The following is an 18,053-nucleotide window of genomic DNA, read 5'->3' as shown; positions in this document are numbered from 1 at the left end:
TTGTGTGACACAGTGCAGCGCTGCTCTTACAGACAGAGTAGACTTTGATGAATCTGCGTGCGCAGCAGTCAGTGCATGCGGGAGAGAAAAAAAGCTCGAGTATCGATCTTTTACCGACGGATCGGTCATATCAATACCAGCGTTGGTATCGATATTAGGATCGATCCGCCCACTCTACTAACTGCTGCTAATGAAGCCGAGATATTTGAGTTGGTAGAAACAAACAGATCGCAGATCAGCAAGAAGAAACGAGTGGATTTAAAGAAGAGAAGAAACTAGTCAACGTGCTGGATGCTGTTTTCAAGCCTGAAGTTCACTGATCCACAGCAGGTTTGTGACAAACTGTGACTTATGATGATAAATGAAGGACAGTTCAGCTTGGTGATGGACTGATGAAGCCGATCAATCAGTCCTATTGATTACAGTTTTTCATCATTTTAAACACACAAAAATGTAACTATGCGCACAATTCATACAATCTGAAGCTCATGAATCAACATCATGACTCCAAACTGCTGAACTGTGAGAACAACACCATGGTTTCACTCAAAGATTCTAAATCAGTGACGCAAACCTCTGAACATAAAATCATTTATCAAAGTTTTTTCAGTTTGTTGTAGCAACACTGAGCTTCAAAACGCAGCACCCTGATAACCAGTTAGAATCAGAAAACTTAATTTATCCTGAAGGAAACTGCTGATGTTCCAACTGCACAGATAAAGAGAGATACAAGTCGACATGAAGAACAGGAGACTGGATCAGAAAAATAACCATCATAAGTTCATCAGCTTTCTTTTTGCTCAGGTTCACCACAGCAGATGTGATATGTATCTGCATGTTGATTTGGCACAAGTTTTACACCAGATACCCGTCCTGACCAGTGATGCCCGTAACGCGTTACTTAGTAAGGCGAAGTTAGAGTGAAAAGGTCGACTCTAATCTGACCACTTTTTTTAGTAACGAGTAATCTAACATGTTAATCTTTCCAAATTAGTAATCAGATTAAAATTACTTCTCCAAGTCACTGTACATTCATGTTATTTTTGCATTGTGGGTCGATCTTAGCATCAAAACTCCTGTAGACAGGGAGAGGTTGGAGTTCAGCTGAACTGCCAACTTCGCCCTCTTTCAGCGAGCTGCGAGCTTTTCATTTGCGGTTTTGTGTAGCAGCTCTGAGTTGAAAAAACAGTTGTCTCTGAAAGCACAGTGACGGCAGCACATCTGCACTGAGCTTTACAAAGACATTTTTCCACTTTTTCTTTAAAAATTGTGTGCCCTGTGTGTGTCGTCACTAAAAACAGCTGAAGACCCACGGCGCATCATAACTAATGCTAATACTATTTTTTTTTCCATCCAAATGCACCTGAAGTCTCTTTCTGAGGACGACATAAGGAACACTGATAAAACTTTCCTACTTTTCAATCTGTTTGTGCTTTCTCCATAAATACAAGTTACCAATTCTTCCTGCTCAGATGCCAATTCAGGGACAAATCCAGCTGGAAAGGGGGTGTGTGGCAGCTGTTGAAAGTAACTAATGATCACTGACTGTCAGTTCAAACATCTTATTTTATCACCATTTTAGTTTTATTTAAACATGTTATGGACATTAATATCATCTCTCTCTCTAATCAGCTGGTTATAACAGGTATGTAATGCCCCGGTCACACCACAATGGCTGAACAAAGGATAAAAATTCAAGTTGTCCAGAAAAGCTGGACGAAACATCCTGCACCTTTCCCATCACTGAAAACCTGCAAATCAAGAGCCACAACAAGGAATGAAATGAAACAAAACCAAAACTAACCTTGACCTCGACGCTTTAATGAAACATTCACAATCACGTGACCGACGGCAGCCATAAAGTCGCATGCAGCCAGCCTTTTCCTCATTTCCACAGTACTTGAAGGTGCGAGATTTGTTTGTCTTCACATTCTGAGTTGTTGTGGAGTGTCTGAACTTGTCCTGACGAGCAGTGATCCCGGACACGGCAGCACACCTGCACTGAGCTTATTTTTACGTTCCCCTCCCCTTTATTTGACGCTGAGCTGCTCTGTGTGTCCTCACTAAAAACGGCTGATCCGCAACGTGTTAACCTTTTCCAGTCAAATGCACCTAAAGTCTTTCTGAGGATGACATAACATAAAAAAATGTTGATAAAACTTTCTTACCTGGTCAGTTTTTCTAAATGAACGTTATCCATTCTTCATGCTCAAAGGCAGGGATGAATCCAGATTGGGGGGGGGGGGGGGGGGGGTGAAGGTAGGGACACTGCCTCCCACAACACCACGAGAATTAAGGTCCACTTTTTTTTTTACTATTAATACTACTTATAATAACTAATTTTAATCAAATATTTAGAGAGAATATAAATGTTAAAAAAATGTTAAAGAATAGTTACATTTTTAAACAATAAAGATTAGAAATTGCAAGTTTGACAGTTACAGTGCTGTGAAGTTAAATATAAGGCCAAGAAAGATTTTTATAGAACAAGTGTTTATGTTCACTGAAGTCAAAAAAGGGTGACTATAAAGTGAGTACTGGCAAAATACATAGCTTATAGTTTTCATGTTGAGGAGGCAGAGGGGTGTCGAGTTACTGACTGAGTTACTTCTAAATATGAGTAATCAGCAAAGTAACTTTTTCAAGGAGTAATCAGTAAGTAGATTATTTTTTCAAAGTAAATGTGGCAACACTGCTGATGAGTACCTTTGACGAGTATCTGTAATGCAATTTATTATGACTTCTTTTTTTTTTTTACTGGTTTTTATATTTGCATTTCCTCAAGGTCTCCCAGTCTGAAGAAGCCGAGGGCCCCAGACAAGACTTCATGCTGTCTGAGGAAGAAAAAGTCATGTTTTAGTGGCTTGAGGGAACAGAAGAGGTTTGGAACACAAAGAAGGCTGGTTATCATAAACATGATGTCAAACAGGGACTTTACGAGGCCCAGGCCAAAGTTATGAACAAGAGTGGTGAGAATAATATAACAAGTTGCTCCTTTTGTATTTTCACTTTGTATGACATGATTTAAGCCCCAAAAATATATTCTATGATATTTAGACTTTAAAAACAAAAACATAACTCCTTTTTACTTATTTTAACTTGTCAAATTGTGTACTTGTCTCTACTTGCAGCTAAACATCTGATTGGGTGGTTTAAGAGTGTCTGTGACACCAACACTAAACTCATCAGGAAGGACAAAGGGAAGTCAGGGGATGGACATGATGATGACAACAACTGGTCAGACAGGCAACGCTTCATAATGGCGTCCATGAAATTCATAGGTAGGGTAGTTCATCATCGGCCGAAACCAGTCAGAAGTGTAAGTTCAAACATTACTTATTACATTAATTAATTCCATTTTTTTATTTACACTTCCCATAAAACTTACCTTTGTTTCTGATTTTGTCTTTTCAGGTGGAGGCTATTATCCTTGAGCATTCAGGCAACTTGGATGCTGCTGAAACTGCTGCTGCACAGGAGGCCGCGGACGTAGACTGAAGGCGAACCGAGGGCTTCCACTTCAGCTGGTCCAAGAAGGGCAGATGGACCGAATGTTACTGCTAATGCAGGAACGAGTGGAGGAGAGTCAGGCCCTCATGGAAGAACTGTGAGTGTAAAGAGCAGCACCCCAGCACAGCTCGGAACGCCTTCACAGCCTACGTCCAGGACTCCTTAACACAGTTCGTCGCTACATCTACAAGTGAAAGTTAAAACTCTACCCTGCAAAGCAAAAGTCATACATCAAACATCCAGAAACGTCGCCGCCTTCTCTGGACCCGGGCTCATTTGAAATGGACAGACACAAATTGGAAAAGTGATTTCAAATTGTTTTGTAAATCATGGACGTCGTGTCCTCTGGACAAAAGAGTAAAAAGACCATCCAGATTGTTACCAGCGCAAAGTTCAAAAGCCAGCATCTGTGATGGTATGGGGGTGTGTTAGTGCCCATGACATGGACAACTTACACATCTGTGATGGCACCATCAATGCTGAAAGGTACATCCAGGTTTTGGAGCAACACATGCTGCCATCCAAGCAACGTCTTTTTCAGGGACGTCCCTGCTTATTTCAGCAAGACAATGTCAAGACACATTCTGCACGTGTTACAACAGCGTGGCTTCGTAGTAAAAGTGTGCAGGTACTAGACTGGCCTGCCTCCTGTCCAGACCTGTTGCCCAATGAAAATGTGTGGCGCATTATGAAGCACAAAATACGACAACAGAGACCCTGGACTGTTGAACAACTGAAGACATACATCAAGAAAGAATGGGAAAGAATTCCACGTACAAAGCTTCACAATTAGTGTCCTCAGTTCCCAAACGCTTATTGAGTGTTGTTAGAAGGAAGGTGATGTAACACAGTGGTAAACATACCACTGTCTCAGCTTTTTAGAAACATGTTGCAGACAATCCATTCAAATGAGCAAATATTTGCACAAAAACAATAAAGTTTATCAGTTTGAACATTAAATATCTTGTCTTTGTGGTGTATTCAGTTGAATATATGTTGAAGAGGATTTGAAATCATTGTATTCTGTTTTTATTTACATTTTACACAACGTCCCAACTTCATTGGGAACGGGGTTGTAGAAACGGTGAATCTTAGAATTTAAATGTTAAAAGTTAACTAAATATGTATTTCCATGTTCTGGACATAAACTCATTTCTGATAAGTACAACACCCCCAGAGGTCAATATGGGGTCACCAAGTGTCCCTTTGACTCGTGGCTCCAAACACTGACCCTGTAGATTGACATGCTGCTCTTTGTGAGGTCATAGAGGCAGGCTGACTTTGAGTTGGATATACAAGTGCTGACTCTACTTCTGTCTTGGATGTTTGTTCTTGACCACACCCATGATGCCAGGTGCTCTCAGTCCATGTGAGGACACGATCCAACTGTCTGAGACTCATCCAGAGACACATTCAGAGTTTGTGTCTGGACGCTTATCAATAAAAGACCATCAGCAGCTTTCTTTCTGCCGTTGAAACTGATCACTGCTGAACCCAAACACCATGAATTTATTTTTGGTAAATGGATTTTTCGAACACGATGCAAAGGTCAAAGGTGATCAGCCCCCACAGAGGATTGATTGATAACATTTTAATATGATGTCATAGAGCCGCATCAATGTCATGCAGGAGTGTTTTACAGAATGACCACAGAACACAGCTGACACATTATGGTGGGCGTGTCTGTCCATGCAGAGGAGGAGGAGCCAACATCCAGCTGACTGAAGCTGTCAGAAACCTGATCAGAGCAGCTGAACGTCAGTGTTGTAAATCTGGACACCCTGTTGTCCTCAGTTCATGTCCGTCTCTTCTGTCATGTTGATCTTCCAGCATTTCTGCTGCCAAATTGTCTTCATGACAGAATCAGAAACGCCGCTGATTCAGCAAAAATGTTGTTCCCCTTTAAGACGCTCCTCGTTCCACCTCCACCATCGACTTCTGTTTGTTACAAAACTTCAGAATTAGTGCAGTATTTAACATTAAAATATATATATTATATTGTAACTTTGTAGAAATGACAGAACTGACATTAATGGAGTTATTCTATTGGTATTAATTTTATTTTTAAATCCAAACCTTCAGTCAGCACTGCTTTATTTTCCAGGACCTCCGCCTTACAGCGAGGCTGTTATTGAATAGAGAGTTGAGCTTCACTGCTCCTCTCAACCACGTCTCTGCTGTAAGCTATGTGATAAACAGGAGCTTCCAGCAGGGGGCAGGATGCTCAAAGACAGAAGTGCTGACTTGTTTGGGTTTGTGGTCACCTTTCATGCTACCAGAAGTGATTGTGGTGTTAAAACTCAAAATCAGCTTGTTAGTAGTTGCAAGTGTAAAGGAGACAATACTGGAAGTTATCGGTTATCTGTAGCTTCTGAAAATTTTTTGGGTGGTTTATCGGTTTAGCTCTATAAAAGATAACTTTCCAGTTAGCTGATTATCTGTTATCAAAGCTAACTTTTTGGTTAGCTGTGCCCACCACTGAACGAGCCCCAGACTCGGGGTCTATAGTTACCCTAAACATTGCTGCCATTGTATCCGAGGGCTCTCTTCAAGAAGGTGACCGTTCTCTTAATTGCTGATAACGGCACCTCATGGGCACTTTGGTGACCAGGGTTTACCATGAGGTACTTCTTCAGGTTCTTCTTCATAAGCCCTGTTGTCCCCACCAGAACTGGTATTATATCTATTTCATTTAATGATCATATTATTTCGAGGCCATTTTTAAAGTCTTGTAATTTCGTGATCTTTCCCCTTTCAGCTCGATTCAGCTGTCACCGCTGATGGTTTGACCTCTGACCTTACAGGTATAGCAGCGGACATCATGAACCGGTTCTAGTTAATAAACAGAGCTCATCTGGGTTTATTCTCCCAACTACGAGGTCTGTGAGAAAAGTATCCGTCCTTTTTATTTTATGCAAAAAAATATATGGATTTGATTCATATGTTTTACGTCAGCCAAGCTTGAACCTTCGTGCGTATGCGTGAGTTTTTTCACGCCTGTCGGTTGCATCATTCGCCTGTGGGCAGGCTTTGAGTGAGCACTGCTCCACCCCTCTCGTCGTTGTTTCATTGTCAGGAAATGGCGGAATGATTTGGGCTTTTTTTTTCCATCTGAATTTTTTCAGAAAGTATTAGAGACTGGCAGCTGGAAACCATTCGAAAAATTTATCTGGCTTTCGGTGAAAATTTTACAGGCTTCACAGAGAATAAGGAGTGCTACTACAGCTTTAAAGATGGCCCATAATGGCGCACGGCGCGCGCTCCGAGCCGCCATCGAGAGGCAGAAACCACCACATCATTTCTAAACGGATGGCTGTGTGGAGCCGGGACCGTCTTGTGCAATTTCTCTGGTTATCACAAGAGCTGGATGAAAAACGACGAGAGGGGTGGAGCAGTGCTCACTCAAAGCCTGCCCACAGGCAAATGACGCAACCGACAGGCGTGAAAAAACTCACTGACTCTTGAGTCAAAAATTAAAGAGAAGAAACATTTTGCATAAATTTCTCCCCCCAAAATTTATAATTTCATATTTCCACAAGGAAGAATTATGAACAGTGTTTAGATCAATCTAACAAAATCAACAGAATTAAAATCAGAAACTGAAGGAGAAAAAGTGTTTGTGAATTTCGCTGTTTTCACATAAAAAAAAAAAAATCTACATTTTCAAAAACAATTCAAAACTTTAATATTTTGTGAGGAAGAACCATGAAGAACCATTTCCTTTGATGAAGGAAACAAAAACATGATAATCAAAATCCATCAAGAAGTGAAGATGTTTTTAACCAAAAAAAAAAAAATCCATATTTTCCCCAAAATTTCAAATTTCATCACACAGAATCAAAGTATCCCAGCATGCAGCAGGACTCCTGACACAGACGCCATCTCACAACTCGAAGACAGCAACACCTTGCTGACAGGTTAAACACCATGAACATCTAAACACGGGAGGTGATGGTCTAGTGGTTAAGCATTGGACTTGAGACCAGATGATTCCTGGTTCAAATCCCAGTCTGACCAGAAAATCACTAAGGGCAAGGTCCTTAATCCCTAGTTGCTCCTGGTGTGTAGTGAGCACCTTGCATTGCAGCACCCTATCATCAGTGTTTGTGTGAATGGGTGAATGTGAGGCATAATTGTAAAGCACTTTGAGCGTCCGTTGCAGACCAAAAAGCAATCTGTAAATGCAGTCCATTTAACACTTCACACCACCTTTAGTCCAAATCTTCTGCCACACTGAAAGCCACTTTATTGTTTTTACTCTTGTATTTCTTTTTAATAGAATGTAACGAGCCCCAGAACTGGGGTCTGTAGTTGGACCCAACCACAGCTGGCACTGCATCCGAGGACTCTCTTCAAGATGGTGATCGTTCCTTTAACTGCAGACAACTGCACCTCATGTACTCTTGGGTGACCGGGGATTACCTCAAGGTATTTCTTCAGGTTCTTCTTCATCAGGCCTGTTGCCCAACAACAACTGGGATGATATCGATGTCTTTCAATGATCATGTTGTTCGTAGGTCATTTTTCAGGTCTTGGTATTTCGTGATCTTTCCCTTTCAGCTCTATTCAGGCCGTAGGCATTGGGGACTGTCACATCGATGATTTTGGCTGTTTTCTCTTGCTTGTTCCAGATGACAATATCAGGTTTGATTGCACCTCCTTCCATATGTCTTCCTGCTGGGATCTCTTTGCCGTAGAAGACAGTTACTTTTCTGTTGGATGAGACTGGTGCTGGTTCATGCTCCCAGATGTGTTCTTTGACTTCCATCTCCAGTTCCTTACATACTTTCCAGTGGAGACATTGACAGATCTTGTTGTGTCTGGATGTACGTGGTGTGTCCATAAAGTAACGGTCCTTTTCATTTTTTTTTTAAAAACTATATGGATTTCATTCATATGTTTTTACGTCAGACATGCTTTAACCCTCGTGTGCATGCGTGAGTTTTTCCACGCCTGTCGGTGACGTCATTCGCCTGTGAGTACGCCTTGTGGATTTTCATTGTCGGATTTTCATTGTCTGCAAATGGCCAAATGAAAAGGACTTTTTTCCATCAGAATTTTTTCAGAAGCTGTTAAACACTGGCACCTGGAAACCATTCGAAAAATTTATCTGGCTTTCGGTGAAAATTTTACGGGCTTCACAGAGAATAAGGTCTGGTACTACAGCTTTAAGGACCCCTTTAAGGACACTCGGCGCGCCGCGCTCTGAGCTGCGACGACGCGGCACAAGCCACTGGACCATTTATAAACGGTTGGCTCTGTGGATACGAGACCATTGTGTGCTCTTTCTCGGGTTATCACAAGAGCTGGACATCAGCCATTTTCAGGCAGATTTCACTTTTAACAAGAGATTTTGTCATGGAAAGCCGCGCGGAGGCTTCGCGCGTCACGAACGATTCGCTGATGAAGCGAGACAAAGGAACACCTCCGTTTCGGAGTGTTAGAGGACAAGTTTGGACATGTCCAGCTCTCCACAAGTTCTCTTATACTCACTCGAAATCACTGAAGAAATTAACAAACTGAAAATAAGGTTTGACCAAAACAAATTGTCATTAAACTTAAATAAGACAGGGATGAAGTGGAGGTGTAAGAGTCATTAGGTGTTCACAGGAAACATTTATTTCTATATTTATTTATTTTCATTGTTAGGTGGTTTTATCTTTTCTGTTGTGTTTTGTTTCATCAGGTTCTTTTTGTCTCTTTCTCTAAAATTGTATTGTAGCATTATTAGTTATTGTTGTTGTTGCTTTTTATTAATATATGAATAAAAATTTTAAAAAAATTACAACTTGACTCTTTCACGACAACGAATGCTGAGCCATTAATTATACAGAAAAAACATGCACACAAACGAGCTGAGATGTGAACAGCTTAATGTTAACTTTAAAATTGAAAATGCCATAGACACACTAATGCGTTAGCGTCGGTCCCGCTTTTAAGTTATAAATACATCCATCAAGACATATGGTCTTTAAGATTTTAGCGGGGAAAAATTAAGATAAAGTGAAATAAAACAATGAATCAATGAAGCAGCAATCGAAGCACTGCTTCAATCTGCGAATCACTGCTTCAATTGGTTCAAGGTTCAAAGCAAAGCCGCACTGCAGAAAAGTTGATTACAGACCCGCTGCAGGGTTTGTAATCAATGTAGAGAAATCATCATTTTCCTGTCAAACGCCCCCAAAAACAACGGCCACTCTGAAGGTCCGATAAGGGAATCGATAAGCAAAAAGGTTATTGATGTCTGTGGATCGAATCATTTCGTTACGATACCAGAAAGGAACCGGTTCTCGATACCCATCCCTAGTCTTTAGTTATCTTTTTCTGATGCAACCTTCTGTTCATCTTCCAGGTAGCCATCAGTGTCCAGATGTTCATAAATGGCATCAGCTATGATTCCTGTCAGCCATTTGTATGTTGTTGTTTGGCAGCAGATGAGTCTGGTTAGCTGTGTTTCCTTGGTCTTTTGGACCTGTATGAATTATCATGTGTTTGTTCAGGCTGCACTTATGTCCAAATCTTTGACCACATTCAGAACAGCCAAATTGTTTTTGTCCTGTGTGAATTATCATGTGTTTTTTCAGGTTGCCCTTTTCTCTAAATCTGCGACCACATTCAGAACAGACAGATTGTTTTTCTCCTGTGTGAATTATCATGTGTCTTTTCAGGGTGCTCTTATCTCCAAATCTGCGACCACATTCAGAACAGCCAAAAGGTTTGTGTCCTGTGTGAATTATCATGTGTCTTTTCAGGGTGCTCTTATCTCCAAATCTGCGACCACATTCAGAACAGCCAAAATGTTTGTGTCCTGTGTGAATTGTGTGTTTTTTCAGGTCACCTTTTTGTCCAAATCTTTGACCACATTCAGAACACACAAATCGTTTTTGTGTTGTATGAATTATCATGTGTCTTTTCAGGGTGCTCTTATCTCCAAATTTGCGACCACATTCAGAACAGCCAAATCGTTTTTGTCCGGTGTGAATTATCATGTGTCTTTTCAGGGTGCCCCTTTCTCCAAATCTTTGACCACATTCAGAACACACAAATCGTTTTTGTCCTGTATGAATTATCAAGTGTCTTTTCAGGTATCTCTTTTCTCCAAATGTGTGACCACATTCAGAACACACAAATTGTTTCTGTCCTGTATGAATTATCATGTGTCTTTTCAGGTGGCCCTTTTGTCCAAATCTTTGATCACATTCGGAACAGCCAAATTGTTTGTGTCCTGTGTGAATTATCATGTGTCTGTTCAGGTCGCACCTCTGCCAAAATCTTCGACCACATTCAGAACAGTCAAATTGTTTGTGTCCTGTGTGAATTATCATGTGTCTGTTCAGGTCGTACCTTTGTCCAAATCTTCGACCACATTCAGAACAGCCAAACTGTTTGTGTCCTGTGTGAATTATGTGTTTTTTCAGCTCACCCTGTTGTCCAAATCTTTGATCACATTCAGAACAGACAAATTGTTTGTGTCCTGTGTGAATTATGTGTTTTTTCAGCTCACCCTCTTGTCCAAATCTTTGATCACATTCAGAACAGTCAAACTGTTTTTGTCTTGTATGAATTATCATGTGTCTTTTCAGGTGGCCCTTTTCTCCAAATCTGCGACCACATTCAGAACAGCTAAATTGTTTGTGTCCTGTGTGAATGATCAAGTGTCTTTTCAGGTTGCCCTTTTCTCCGAATCTGCGACCACATTCAGAACAGCCAAACTGTTTGTGTCCTGTGTGAATTATGTGTTTTTTAAGCTCACCCTGTTGTCTAAATCGTTGATCACATTCAGAACAGACAAATTGTTTTTGTCTGGTATGAATTATCATGTGTCTTTTCAGGTTGCTCTTATCTCCAAATCTGCGACCACATTCAGAACAGCCGAATTGTTTGTGTCCTGTGTGAATTATGTGTTTTTGCAGGTCGCCCTTTTGTCCAAATCTTCGCCCACATTCAGAACAATCAAATGGTTTCTTTCCTGTCTGAATTGTCTTCTGTTTCTGTGTTTTACTCCAATCAGAACAGCTCAATGGTTTCACGCTTGCTTGCCTCCCTTTGTATTGCTCTGAACTGTTCATGGCTCCAGATGCTTGAAAATACATCAATTCTGCCTCAACAATGTTGCATTTGCTTGAACTACCAATACTGATATTTTTTCGACAGTTAAAACGTGACTGAAGTTCTCTGGTCTGTTTCCAGTCATAACTGTCATCAGTCTCAGTTCCAGAACTGTCTGAACTCCTGCCACTGGTATCTGGTTGTAAATGACTGTTTGGACCTGAGTTGCTGGCTGGTTGTGGTCCTCCATCGTACTCTCCATCAGCTTCTGCTGTCAGTGTGCTGTGTACAGATGAGCTGCTGGCTACAGGCTCAGCCTCTGTGCTCTCATCACTTGGGCTTTGATGAAGCTGTGATGACTCTGGTTTTTCATCATTTTCACTCTTCACAGGGACGGCAGTGAAACCAAACTTGGTGAGATCTGCCTCCTCCAGCTGCTGAAGCTGCTCTCCCTGCTGACTTATCCACAACTTTTCTTCTTTCATGTCCTCCTGGTCAACACTCAGATTCCATTCCTGGTGTTCAGGGAGAGTTTCTTCTTTAATCAACAACAACGGCTGCATGTCTGCAAAGAAACAAATTAAGAATAAATGTTAGAACAACACTCATTAAAATAAAATATCAGAGTGGTGAGTTTGACCTGATGACAGTAAGTTATTGACCTGATGAAGTGTACAGCAGAACCCGGTTTCATAAAGCAGTCTAATGTTGTAGTTGACTAAACGTACTTAGTCGACTAAAGCCTCGGTCACACGACACCAACAAAGGACACTGAAGCCCAAACGAAACCTGGACTGACCTTAACTTTCGGGGACATCGTTTAACCGTCGTCCAGCATAAACAATAGCGGTAAGAACATTTTATTAACTACTTTAAGTATTTACACACTTTCCAAATGTTTGTGGCTGGCCTGCGCATCAACATGTGTGAACATGTTGATGTTCTGAAGACAAACATCTCTCACCTGTTGTCAAGACAACCAAATCCCACACCTGCAAGTGCTGTGGACACGAGTACAACTTTGGCTGCACTTGGTCTCATACTCGCTGTCAATCACATCATTGTGAATGTTTCATTTTGATCTTGTTTAAAGCGTCAAGGTCGATGTTTGCTCTGTTTATCTTTTGTTAGTTTCAGTTTTGTTTCCTTCCTTTTTGCACTCTTGATTCGCAGGCTTTTCTGTGATGGGAAAGGTACAGGATCATTTGTTCCCCTTTTCTCAACAATTTCTGACTTTTCTTCCCTTCCTTCAGTTATCCCCGTGTGACTGCGCCAAAAGGTTAGTCGCCCAACATTAGCTGTCTCATTTCACATAGACTGTTAAACTTGTAGATTAGCCATCTAATGTTAGTCGATGATTTTCATGGGCATAAGCGGCCTCACGAGTGTCGCTGGCACAAAACGCCTCCAATGAATGAGAGTTATGTTTACTTCTGGGTTGGTCGTCTGCTACAACCATAGCTGAGTTTACCACATCAGAGGAGAAGCACTCCTGGAAAAAGGATCCTGCCTTCTCCAAAGCAGAGAAAGCTCTCCTTATTGGAGGCATATGAGCAACATAGGGGAGCTCTTGAGTGTTTCAAAGGAACATCGGCCCTAGCTGCCAAAAACGGGAGGAGATCACAGTGTCCCTCAATAGGTAGCTGGACAGATCACCAAATGTGCAGGATAAGTGCTGAAGTGACATCCCTTACAATTCGGCACACGTTTGACTTGGAGACGTGGATGGTGTCACCGATAACCTGCTGAAAGGTTCCACAGACGGAAAACTTCAGCACAATCAAAATCTGAATAAGGGTTGGCAGGACAGTGTTCCTTCTCATTTGATGGTTGATGGCTGTAGCTGTCATGTCCGCGATGAAGAGAATTGTAGGCAGATGGAAGCGGTATCACTGTTGAACCTCGGCGAACGTAAACATCTCCAATGGATTATTCCGGTCCTGGTTCACCCGCTCCCTTTGCAAGGCTCTCCTTCCTTCTTGCTCCCTCAAGTGGTGGCACATGATAGCTACCATTTTTGAAGTAAGACACTAAAGTTTTGTTGTACAGAAAAGTTTTGATGGTGTGCATAAAAAATATTTGAAACAAACAAAGGTTTAAGGGTGTTTTCACACATGGAAGTTGCAATCAGAATATTCAACTCCAAAGATTTTATGGATTAATCAGTTATTTTTTTAAAGAGCAAGATTATGCTTTGGATGACTTCTTTATGAGTTGAGAGAAATAAAATCAACACAAAAAAATACATGATGTAGTACTTGTGTATAATAGTACATTTGGTCCACCCTGTGGGCTCACCACCCACAGGAGGAGCCGCTGGTGTTGGGTACGCTGTCCCATGGGTGGCAGTGAAAGTCGAGTGCCTAGGTGGACCAGACCCAGGTGGCAAGGGCTCGCTCTGGGGGTGTGGAACATCACCTCCCTGTGGAGAAAGGAGCTGGAGATTGGATGGGGGTGGAGCAAAACCAGTTACATCTGGTGGGCCTCGCCTCCACGCACAGCCTCAGCTCCTGAACCACTCTCCTTGATAGGGATTGGGCCTTATACTTCACTGGAGTTGTCCAGGGTGTGAGGTGCCGGGCAGGTGTGGGGATACTCACGAGTCCCCTGCTGAGCGCTGCTACGTTGGAGTTTACCACAGTACATGAAAAGGTTGCCTCCCTGCACCTTTGGGTGGCCGGGGGAAAATCTGAATGTTGTTTGTGCGTATTCGGAGTATTCGGCCTTCTTGGAGTCCCTGAATGGAGTCCTGTATGGGGCTCTAGTGGGGTACTACGTTGTTCTGCTGGGTGACTTCAACACACATGTGGGCAATGACAGAGACACCTGGAGAGCTGTGACTGGGAGGAACGGCCTCCCCAATCTAAACCCGAACGGTCGTTTGTGAATTGACATCTGTGCTTGTCATGGACTGCCCATAACAAACACAATGTTGAACATAAAGATGCTCATGAGTGTACATGGTACCAGAGCACTCTAGGCAGAAGATCAATGATCAATTTTGTGATCATCTCATCTGTTCTGAGGCCGCATGTTCTGGACATTCAGGTGAAGAGAGGGGCAGGGCTGTCAACTGTTCACCATCTGGTGGTGAGTTGGATCAGAGGGTGGGGGAGAACTTTGGAGAGACCTGGTAAGCCCAAAAAGATAGTGCGGGTGAACTGCGAACGTCTGGAGGAGCCCACTGTCTGACAGAGGTTTTCTAGCATCCCTGTGGAGGTTGGGGGCATTGAACCAGAATGGGCAATGTTCAAAGCTTTCACTGCTGAAGCTGCAGCAGGGAGCTGTGGCCTTAAGGTCTTAGATGCCTCAGGGGGTGGCAACCCTCGAACACCATGGTGGACACCTGTGGTCAGGGAAGCCATCCAAGTGAAGGAGGAGTCCCTCCGGGATATGATATCGCTGAGGGCTCCGGAGGCAGTTGCAAGGTACCGACAGGCCCAAAGGCTGACAGCCTCTGCTGTGGAAGGACTTCAGAGCAATCATGGAAGACTTTCGGTTTGCACCAAGGTGCTTCTGGCGGAATGTGAGGCACCTCAGGAGGGGAAAACAGGGAACCATCCAAGCTGTCCACAGTAAGGATGGGACTCTGTTGACCTCAACTGGGGATGTAATCTGCCGCTGGAAGGAACACTGAGGAACTCCTGCATCAGACCGGAGCACCCTCTATAGTAGGGGCAGAGCTGGAATTTCCCTGGTGGAAGTCAATGAGGTAGTCAAACAACTCTGCAGTGGCAATGCCCTGGGAGTTGATGAGATCTGTCCAGAAATGCTGAAGGTCTTGGGTATGGAGGGACTATCTATGGATGAGATGTCTCTTCAACATTGTGTTGTGCCTAAGGAGTGGCAAACTGGGGTGGTGGTCACCATATTTAATAAAGGAGACCAGAGAGGGTGCAACAATTCCAGGGGCACCACACTACTCAGCCTTCCTGGTAAAGTCTCCTCCAGGATGCTGGAAAGGAGGGTTCAGCTGGTAGTCGAACCTCTGATTGAAGAGGAACAATGCGGGTTAGGGACCCAGGCATACTCCAGGATCCTGGAGGGTGCCTGGGAGTATGCCCATCCAGTCTATATGTGTTTTGTGAACTTAGAGAAGGCGATGATGTCATAGCCCTGCCTCTTGAAGCTCAGCTGCTCATAATTAATGACATGTAGTTGTTAACAGTGTCATTTAATATACTTTTTTGTTCTTGCTGAATCATTAATCTACCATCGACATTAACGCTTGTCCGATTGTCCAGGACAAGTGTAAAATGTGATTGGACAAGCAATAGCTCTAAATCGTTGTCCGACCGGACAAGTGGCATTTTTTGGGGGGTCCGTGTGGAGCGGGTGCCGGTGTTCAGGTTTCTCGGCATTGAGCTGGAGAACAGCCTGACATGGCGCGCCAACACCAAGGAGCTGCTGAAGAAGGCACAGCAGAGGCTGTACTTTCTGAGAATTCTTGGGAGGAGCAGTCTTTGTCAGAATCTGCTTCTCGCCTTCTATCACTACTCCATAGAGAGTGTGCTCACATATGGACTGTGTGTTTGGTACAGCAGCTGCACATCCTCAGAGAAGAAGGTGCTACACAGGGTCGTTAGGGCAGCAGAGAAGATCATAGGCTGCCCCCTCCCCACACTGGAAGACATTTACATGTCCAGATGCCGCAAGAAGGCAATAGATATTTTAAAGGACGTCTCACATCCTGGACACTGTCAGTTTCAGCTCATGCCATCAGGCAGGAGATACAGAATATTACAAACCAGAAGAAACCGTCTAAAAAATAGTTTCTATCCAAAGACAATCATGGCACGTAATTCTTCAAGGTGAAATAGTATGTTCAGTATGCAATATATCTGGTGGCAGTCTTTTTCACCCAGTGCAACTTGTGACCGTACCATTCCTGTCCATAAATAGTGCAATATATGTTTTATTTTTTTTAGATGTTTTATTCCTGTTCATAGTCAGTGTAATATGTTTCATTCTTTTATATGTTCTTAAACTATTTATTGCTCTTAACTCACGAGCCGAAGCACTTTCAATTTCGTTGTGACTTTGTAAAAAGTAACAATGACAATAAAGACTATCAAATTACTTGTATGTGAGAACTTACTTGACAATAAATTTGATTCTGATTTGACAATCAAATTAGTCCAGATTTAGCTCTTGTTCAAACAAGACATTAGGGGTTTTACACACACACACACATATATATATATATATAAGTAAGTAATATGTAAGTCTGTGCACAGATGAGCTGCTGGCTACAGGCTCAGCCTCTGCACTCTCATCACTTTGACGATCCTCTGATAACTCTCAAGCCTGTGGTTTGAAACTCTAGAACCTGGTCTCCAAAACTGCTAAGACAGTTGTGAGGGGGTGTGCAAGAGACAATTTATGGACATAAAAATATATTGGGGCAAAAAATCTAAAGGTGTTTCCACACATTGAAGTCTGGAACAATGTTTGTACAGATGCAATGAGAAACCCAGTAAATCATTTGGTTTGTTCCTCCTCATTTTCAGTCTTCACAGTGACAGCAGTGAAAGTGAACTTACTGATGGCCTCCTCCAGCTGCTGCTCCTGCTGACTGATGCAGAGATTCTCTTGTTCCTCTTTAATGTCCTCCTGGTCAACACTCAGATTCCCCTCCTGCTGTTCAGGGAGAATTTCTTCTTTAATCAGCAAACAACTGCTGCATGTCTGCAAAGAAAACAAATTGATATGATTTAGAACAGTGGGCGACGCAGTGGATTAGTGGTTAGCACTGACGCCTCACAGCAAGAAGGTTAGAGGATCACTTTGTTGTGAATTTTTTTTTACCAAAGACCAATAACGTGCTCATAACAAACCTGCTATGATGATATGCAAATGCCAGAAGATAATCATGTTGTGTATGTGTACACTTATAAAATACCACTACAGCATATACGAGTATATTCTCAAAGTACGGGATGTCCTGAAAAAAAGAGACATACCACTTGATTGTGGGATGAAGGGTGAGCTTTTAACAGCAATATTAAAACATTTATGCCAGGCGAGTAAACTGCCCAAAAAATGCCCTCGGACCCCAGAGAGGTTAACAGGCCCCAGTATTTGTAAAAAACAAGTGTATGTTGTGAATGTCACACTGTCAGTCGGCGTACCTCTTTTTTTTTGACACTTCAGTGTGTGTGTGCTGCTTGAGTTCTCTCACTCACACACACACACCACACACACCCACACACACACACACACACACACACACACACACACACACACACACACACACACACACACACACACACACACGTGCTCCCACTAACATTTTTTACCAGTTCACGTTTATTTCATCTGACATTGTACCAAAAGAAACTATCCCTGCGTGTCATCTGTAGCTCCACTCTGTGTACTTTCTTTTCTGTGTTCATGTTGACTGATCTGACGGACAGGGGATTCCCAGCTCCCAGGACCAATTTACATGCATTTGCACATTTTTAGGGGTGTGAAAAGGGAATGTGCTTGAATTC

At 42.5% G+C, this 18,053-nt stretch overlaps 1 protein-coding gene and 1 long non-coding RNA gene across 2 annotated transcripts in view; both read right to left on the bottom strand.

Annotated features, from left to right (window-relative positions):
• Positions 1-18,053, bottom strand: part of LOC117530232 (putative mediator of RNA polymerase II transcription subunit 26) — a 792,446-nt gene that overhangs the window by 756,005 nt on the left and 18,388 nt on the right. The window lies entirely within an intron of this gene.
• LOC117530259 lies at positions 184-12,342 on the bottom strand. Its single transcript, XR_004566268.1, has 3 exons — positions 12,332-12,342; positions 7,225-7,230; positions 184-342 (listed from the first exon to the last, which is right to left on the bottom strand). It is a non-coding gene; the product is annotated as an uncharacterized LOC117530259 (long non-coding RNA).

The sequence above is a fragment of the Thalassophryne amazonica genome, chromosome 18 (genome assembly GCF_902500255.1).
Source record: "Thalassophryne amazonica chromosome 18, fThaAma1.1, whole genome shotgun sequence".
Taxonomy (NCBI): domain Eukaryota; kingdom Metazoa; phylum Chordata; class Actinopteri; order Batrachoidiformes; family Batrachoididae; genus Thalassophryne; species Thalassophryne amazonica.
The sequence above is the reverse complement of the archived record's forward strand: the minus strand, read 5'-3'. Positions and strand labels throughout refer to the sequence as shown.